Source organism: Triticum aestivum, chromosome 6A (genome assembly GCF_018294505.1).
Source record: "Triticum aestivum cultivar Chinese Spring chromosome 6A, IWGSC CS RefSeq v2.1, whole genome shotgun sequence".
In the NCBI taxonomy this organism is placed as follows: domain Eukaryota; kingdom Viridiplantae; phylum Streptophyta; class Magnoliopsida; order Poales; family Poaceae; genus Triticum; species Triticum aestivum.
Window position 1 is genome coordinate 424843752 of NC_057809.1, and position 8055 is coordinate 424851806.

Consider the following 8055-nt stretch of genomic DNA (forward strand, 5'->3'; position numbering starts at 1 on the left):
AGAAGACGGCGATGGCGGTGCTGCGGTGCGTCCCGGCTTGCTTGACTTGGCGGAGAGGTCGGGGATGATGTGGCGGAGCGCCTGGACTGGTCGGGGAAGCGAGGGGGAGGCAGTGGACACGGAAACGACGAGCGACAGCGATGGCTCCGCTCGGCTTTGGGAGAGAGAGCGAGAGAGAGCGAGAGCGTCAAGGGGGTCCAGGGGGGTAGCGTGGCATCGCAGAGGGAGTGCAGGGCGACGAGGGGGCAGCCAGGCAGGCAGCTGCCGGCGTGGCACGTCGCAGCACCGTGGCTGTCTTCTCCTCTGCCTTCTGGCAGGAGGAAGAAGACGCCCCTGCCCTCGGTGGGCCGGCCAGGTGGCTGGGTTGCCAGGTGGCTGGGCCTAGCACAGGGGAGGCCCAGGTTTGTTCCTTCTCTCTCTCTCTCTTTTATTTAGTTTCTGTTTTCTATTTTTCTGTAATTGTTTTGACTTAATTAAAATGCTAAGGCATTTTCTAAAACCCTGAAAATAATTGTGGGCTCTGTATGGAATATTTCCAACAGCCCTCACTTAAGTTCAGAATTATTTGGACATTTAATATATTATATTGCATTTAATTGTCCAAATGCAAATACGTATGAATTAACTCCAAAATCCAGAAATGTCCTAGAAATGTGTGCATCATTTTTGGAAGAAGTTTTCACCCATTCCAAAATTGATGAACTTTTCTAAAAGCCATTTTGGGTAGATGGAAAAGATTTAATTTGACCCTAGTTGTATTTCACTTGCTGCTAGGGTTTATCAGTCCCCTTTTCAAAATTAATAGAATTTATACATGATGCATGGAGGCTAATGCAAAGGCAGGCAAGGCCTGAACTGGGGCTGTGACACCCCTTGTGTCGAATCAATAAATTTGGGTTGAATACTCTACCCTCGAAAACTGTTGCGATCCCCTACACTTGTGGGTTATCAAGACTATTTTCTGGCGCCGTTGCCAGGGAGGATAGCTCTATTCTTTGAGTTACTTGCGATTTATATCTGCTTATCATTATGAAGAACTTGAAAGACGCAAGAACAAAAATGTATCCCTCAACTACGAGGGGATGTAAGGAACCACCATCTAGCTCTGTAGTTGATTCACCTTCTGTTTTGAGTAAGCTTGCGACAAATAAACCTGCTTCTGCTATTAATTCTGATATGTCGCATGTTATTGATGATGTCACTTCTGCTATGCATGTTACTTATGATGAAACTACTTCTATGCTTGATACTACTGTGCCACTTGGTGAATTTCTTGATGAACAACTTGCTAGGGCTAGAGAGAATGAAATTATTGAAACTCATAATATTGATGAAAGTGATGATGAAGAGTCTCCCCCTAGATATGAATTACCTGTTGTGCCTGAGGGCTATGTTATGGATGAAGAAACTGCTAGAGATTTTCTTGATTGCAATGATAGGAGTGATCTTAAGAAATTATTAGCTAAGATGAAACAAAAAACTCTGAATGCTAGAATGAAATATGATCCTGCTTATGCTACTTCACCTATCTTTGTTACTGATAAGGATTATGATTTCTCTGTTGATCCTGAGATAATTACTTTAGTTGAATATGATCCTTTCTATGGTTATGAATCTGAAACTGTTGTGGCACATCTTACTAAATTAAATGATATAGCTACCCTATTCACTAATGATGAGAAAACTCGCTACTATTATATCCTTAATATATTTCCGTTCTCATTAAAGGGTGATGCTAAGATATGGTTTAATTCTCTTGATCCTGGTTGTGTGTGTAGTCCCCAGGATATGATTAATTACTTCTCTGCTAAATATTTCCCCGCTCATAAGAAACAAGCTGCTTTAAGGGAAATATACAATTTTTGTGCAAATTGAAGAAGAGAGTCTCCCACAAGCTTGGGGGAGGCTTCTCCAATTACTTAATGCTTTGCCTGATCATCCTCTTAAGAAAAATGAAATACTTGACATCTTTTATAATGGACTAACCGATGCTTCCAGAGACCACCTGGATAGTTGTGCTGGTTGTGTTTTCAGGGAAAGAACACCAGATGAAGCTGAAATTCTATTGAATAATATGTTGACTAATGAAAATAATTGGACACTTCCTGATCCAATCCCTGATCCAATTCCTGAACCAACTTCTAACCCAACTCCGAAGAAAAGGGGTATTCTATTTCTTAGTCCTGAGGATATGCAAGAGGCAAAGAAATCTATGAAAGAAAAAGGTATTAAAGCTGAAGATGTTAAGAATTTACCTCCTATTGAAGAAATACATGGTCTTAATTTACCGCCTGTTGAAGAAATACATGGTCTTGGTAACTCGACACAGGTACTAAAGGTAAATTATCTCTATAGATATGATAAAGCTGAAATCCCATTTACTAAGTTTGCTAGCCCATGCTTAGATGAGTTTGATAACTTTATGGTTAAGCAAGAAAACTTCAATGCTTATTTTGGTAGAGAATTAAAACACAATGCTGATATGCTTGAACACTTGGGTGATTATATGGCTAATGTGAAAGGTGAACTTAAACTTATTAGTAAACATGCTTCTATGGTTACCACTCAAGTAGAACAAGTACTTAAAGCTCAGAATGATTTTCTCAATGAATTACATCGATTATTTTTGGAGGTTTTGAATTTCCTCTTCCTACTGTCAAGAAGAAATATGATATTCTTATTGTTGGGGATGTGCATATCCCCGTTGAGGTAACCTAGTGTTATTGGAAAGTTCCCCGGTTCCACGTTATTCGGAATGAGTTTGTTAACAAGACCTGATCAACCTTGTTAGTGGATTCCTTTTGATGAGCATGAGGTCGATGAATTTAGAAAACACAACTCTCTGTACCCTCTTTTTACTTTCTGTTATTTATATTAAATAAAGCAGAAATAGTAATTTCTGTCTGTTTTCTGAATTATCCATGCAATAAAAAATACCTCAAAAATAAAAGTTCTCCAAATGCCCTGAAATTTAAATATGATTTTTTCTGGAATATTTGAGAATATCTGACACTAAGAACACAACAGGGGGAGCAAGCACCTGGCCACGAGGGTGGAGGGTGCGCCCTACCCCCTGGGCGCGCCCCCTGCCTCGTGGGCCCATGGTGGCTCCCCTCCACTTATCCCAGCTACCACACACTCCTTCTTCCTCCCACAAACACCACTAACCATCTCAAACCCGAGTCCAAGCTCATTTTGCTGCCATTTTCGATCTCCTTGCTCAAAGCACCTCTCACAAAACTGCTTTGGGGGATTGTTCCTTGGTATGTGACTGCTCCAATGGTCCAATTAGTTTTTGTTCTAGTGCTTTATTCATTGCATATTTTTGTTTCTTAGGTGACCCTGTTTTTGAGCTTGCATGTCAAATTTATGTGGTCAAAAGTAGTTTTGAGGTATGATATTTCCTCTAGGCACTTGTAGGAGTAATTGCTATCAATATTGTTGAGTTTGGTTCACTTTTATTTTGAAGTTACTAAATTTTTTTCCAGAAATTTTCAGAAAAAGATGAAGAGATTTTTGAGGGGCTCATTGAGCCGAAGCTTGAAGGATAAGCAAAGTGAGGAGGATAAGAGGCCCAAATATAATCTTCCTCGCACCGCAGAGGTTCGGCCATGTGAATGGCCTTGTGATGATTTCTTGAGAAGAACCGGGATTTATGATGATTTCTATGAATTGACTGAGAATGCAGGCCTCACCGCCTTCCTCCACGACCGACGCGAACATTATCTCTTACTCACCAATATCTTTGTGCAAAACTTTCATTTCCATGCTAGGAGCTCACCACCTACGGTGGAATTTTATTTATATGATGAGCATAAGGAGATGTCAGTTCAAGATTTTTGTCGGGTTTGTTTGATCCCTTTCGAGGGCAGCGTAGAGGAACCACATCGTGACGATGTGGATGGGTTTATTGATACAATTACTGTAGGGGAAACGAGGAAAGTTTATGACACACGAATTACTAGCATACACTTTCCTGTCCTACATTACTTTGCTATATTTGCTAGTAGATGCTTAATTGGGTGCGGAAACTGTGGAAACCTGAGTGCCCCTGGTATTGTTATTTTGTGCCATGCTTTATTTCGTGATGACACATTTAGTATGGGCGCTATTGTTGCAAAGCGGTTAAATCTTAACCGTACTAAGGGCCCCGTCCTTGGAGGCATCTTCGCCTCACGCCTCGCTGCACATTTTAACATACCTATTAGGCACTATGAGAAAGAAGAAAAATTGCTGCCTCTTGTTTATCTAGATTACAAGAGTATGGTAGCACATGATTTTATTGTTAAGAATAGGGAAAAGGCGCTTAAGTACAAATTAATATTTGGTAAAAATCATCCTGAGACTATTACCCTGCCTGCTCCTTCCTTTTTTGATTTATCTGTAGGCAAGTACCTTGTTCCATTGGAGGCCACTCACGCCTACCGGAACCCTACATCAGCTACAGAGCCAGAGCCAGAATCACAATTTGAGCCTCCACGACAGTCTGATTACCAGTGGGATCCGGAGGTGATTGCCAACCAGTGGCAATCTAAGGCTTCTTCACAATACGACCCCAACTATTACTTTGGATATCCGCCTGGCCAGCCGTGGCCATAGACCAACTTAGGCTAAAAGCCTAAGCTTGGGGGAGTACGTATTTCTCACTGACATTACATTCATGTTCACACACTCATTGCTAGTTGTCGGTGCTCATACTTTTTCATTGTATCATCCATGCTAGTTTATTTTCTTTTTTATGCTTTCTTCTTGTGTGTTTAATAAACCTTAAAAAACAAAAAAAATTAGTTGTAGCTTTTAATTAGTTTACTTTCCATGCTTGTAGTAGTAATTAAAAAGAAAACCCAAAAATATTTCTCGTTCTTCTTTTGCTTGTTGGGAGCTTTCCCGTGTAAATAGTTTTATTTATTTTCTTGTTCTTTGGGGGTCGAGAGGAGAAGACCACAATTAAAATATTAAAGTGGCTCTTATATGCATTATTGTTGATCTAACAAAGAGCCCATATTACCTTGTCTTCTCTCTTGAATTGAATGCTTGCAGATTCCAGCTTAGTCCAATGCACATGCACTATTATTATTATCCACACTATTCGGTCGTGCAAGTGAAAGGCAATTATGACGATTATATGATGACCTTATTGAGATCAAAAAAGCTGTTTCAACTGAATTTCTTGAGGACAAGCAAATGTTTAAGCTTGGGGGAGTTGATACGTCTCCGTCGTATCTACTTTTCAAAACACTTTTGCCCTTGTTTTGGACTCTAACTTGCATGATTTGAATGGAACTAACCTGGACTGACACTGTTTTCAGCAGAATTGCCATGGTGCTATTTGTGTGCAGAAATAAAAGTTCTTGGAATGACCTGAAAATCAAAGGAGAATTATTTTGAAATATATAAAAATACTAGAAGAAAGATCCACGCCAGGGGGCCCACACCCTGTCCACGAGGGTGGGGGGCGCGCCCTACCCCCCTGGGCGCGCCCCCCTGCCTCGTGGGCTCCCTGATGCTCCATCGACCTCAATCTTGACTCCATATATTCACTTTCGGGGAGAAAAAAATCAGGGAGAAGGATTCATCACGTTTTATGATACGGAGCCGCCGCCAAGCCCTAAACTCTCTCGGGAGGGCTGATCTAGAGTCCGTTCGGGGCTCCAGAGAGGGGAATCCGTCGCCATCGTCATCATCAACCTTCCTTCATCACCAATTTCGTGATGCTCACCGTCGTGCGTGAGTAATTCCATCGTAGGCTTGCTGGATGGTGATGGGTTGGATGAGATTTATCATGTGATCGAGTTAGTTTTGTTAGGGTTTGATCCCTAGTATCCACTATGTTCTGAGATTGATGTTGCTATGACTTTGCTATGCTTAATGCTTGTCACTAGGGCCCGAGTGCCATGATTTCAGATCTGAACCTATTATGTTTTCATCAATATATGAGAGTTCTAGATCCTATCTTGCAAGTCTATAGTCACCTATTATGTGTTATGATCCGTTAACCCCGAAGTGATAATAATCGGGATACTTACTGGTGATGACCGTAGTTTGAGGAGTTCATGTATTCACTATGTATTAATGCTTTGTTCCGGTACTCTATTAAAAAGATGCCTTTATATCCCTTAGTTTCCAATAGGACCCCGCTGCCATGGGAGGGTAGGACAAAAGATGTCATGCAAGTTCTTTTCCATAAGCACGTATGACTATATTCGGAATACATGCCTACATTACATTGATGAACTGGAGCTAGTTCTGTGTCACCCTAGGTTATGACTGTTACATGATGAACCACATCCGGCATAATTCTCCATCACCGATCCATTGCCTACGAGCTTTCCATATAGTGTTCGTCGCTTATTTACTTTTCCGTTGCTATTATTATCATCACTATAAAACACCAAAAATATTACTTTTGCTACCGTTACCTTTTATCACCGTTACCACTACTATCATATTACTTTGCTACTAAACACTTTGCTGCAGATACTAAGTTTCCAGGTGTGGTTGAATTGACAACTCAACTACTAATACTTGAGAATATTCTTTGGCTCCCCTTGTCTCGAATCAATAAATTTGGGTTGAATACTCTACCCTTGTAAACTGTTGCGATCCCCTACACTTGTGGGTTATCACACCCCGAGCCTAAGGGGGGTCGTCCATCCGCATCATCGGGCTCGCCTTCTTCCCATGACGCTCAAATGAAGCCAGGAAGCACCATCGTCGATGCCCGCATCGCCTCCCTCCTGCACGGCCACCGGTCGCCTTCGCCGATTGAGGCCTCCCCAGCCTTCCCCGCGCCTACACGAGCTCGTCAACGCAATCGCTGAGAGACCGCCTTCGTTTTCCCTCTGTTCCCGCCCTCAATCTGTAGTTTTAGCGCCACCACCGCCATCGTTTTGCTCCGGCCGCCACCGTGCACCTCACCGCCGTTGCGATGGACCATCCCTGGGACTGCTGAGCACATGAGTGTGCTCAGGTCTTCCCGGAGATGCCGCTGGCCCATCCGCTTGTCAAACCCGAGCCCCAACATGCGACCCGCTCGATGCCCGAACTCCGGCAGCCGCCGTGAGCTCAATTCTGGCAAGCACAGTCCATCCGAGCTCCTCCCGCTTGTCCCAATGGCCGCGCGTGAGCGCCAACTTCTCGTAGCTGCAAACCGCATGAAGACAGGGGCTCTATATCGACCGTAAAATGAACTACCTCCATCGGTTGGTTGTCGCCGGTGAAGATCCGGCGATGCTGACGTGTTCGGTGTCATTAGTCACTAATGACGCATTTTAGATTAGCACAGAGAGACTGACAGTGGGACCCACCCACTAATGAACCATGCTTAACTTTCTGGTTACTGTTAGCTAATTGACCTGTCCCACGCGTCAGCTTTGACCTTGCTAACGTGGCCTGCGACCGGGCCCAGACGTCAGTGGCTACGGCCAAATGACAAATGGGCCCCGTTTGTCTTAGTTGACCAATCAACAGTTGACTGGGATGACTCAGCCCCACTAGAACCACATGTCATACATAGTGGCTAGTTGCTAACATGTATAAAAAGTATTTACTATTTTAGTTCGAATTTAATAACTAAAATAAATTCTAGAAATTGTTTAAAAACTTTGAAAATTCATATAAAATAATTCGTAACTCGGATGAAAATAGTTTGCACATGAAAGTTGCTCAGAACGACGAGACAAACCCGAATACGCAGTCCACTCGTCTGCCACGCTTCCCTAGCAAAGCGAACCTGCAACCGCCCCCCCTTTGGACCGAAAATTCCAGACACCGGGAATACTTTCCCGGATGTTTTCCCCCTTCGCCGGTATCACCTATCCCTGCGTTAGATCACCCCTGGCACCGCGTATTGCCTTGTTATATCTTGTGATGCTTTGTTTGCTCCGTATTTACTGTTTCTTTCCCCCTCTTCTTCTCTGGTAGACCCCGAGACCAATGCTGATGCCACTGAGTATGACTACATCACCGACGACCCTTCTTCCTGTGCAACAGAGCTGCCAGGTAAGCCAACCCCCTTTGATCATCCCGATATCACCTACTCTTTCCCTCTACTAC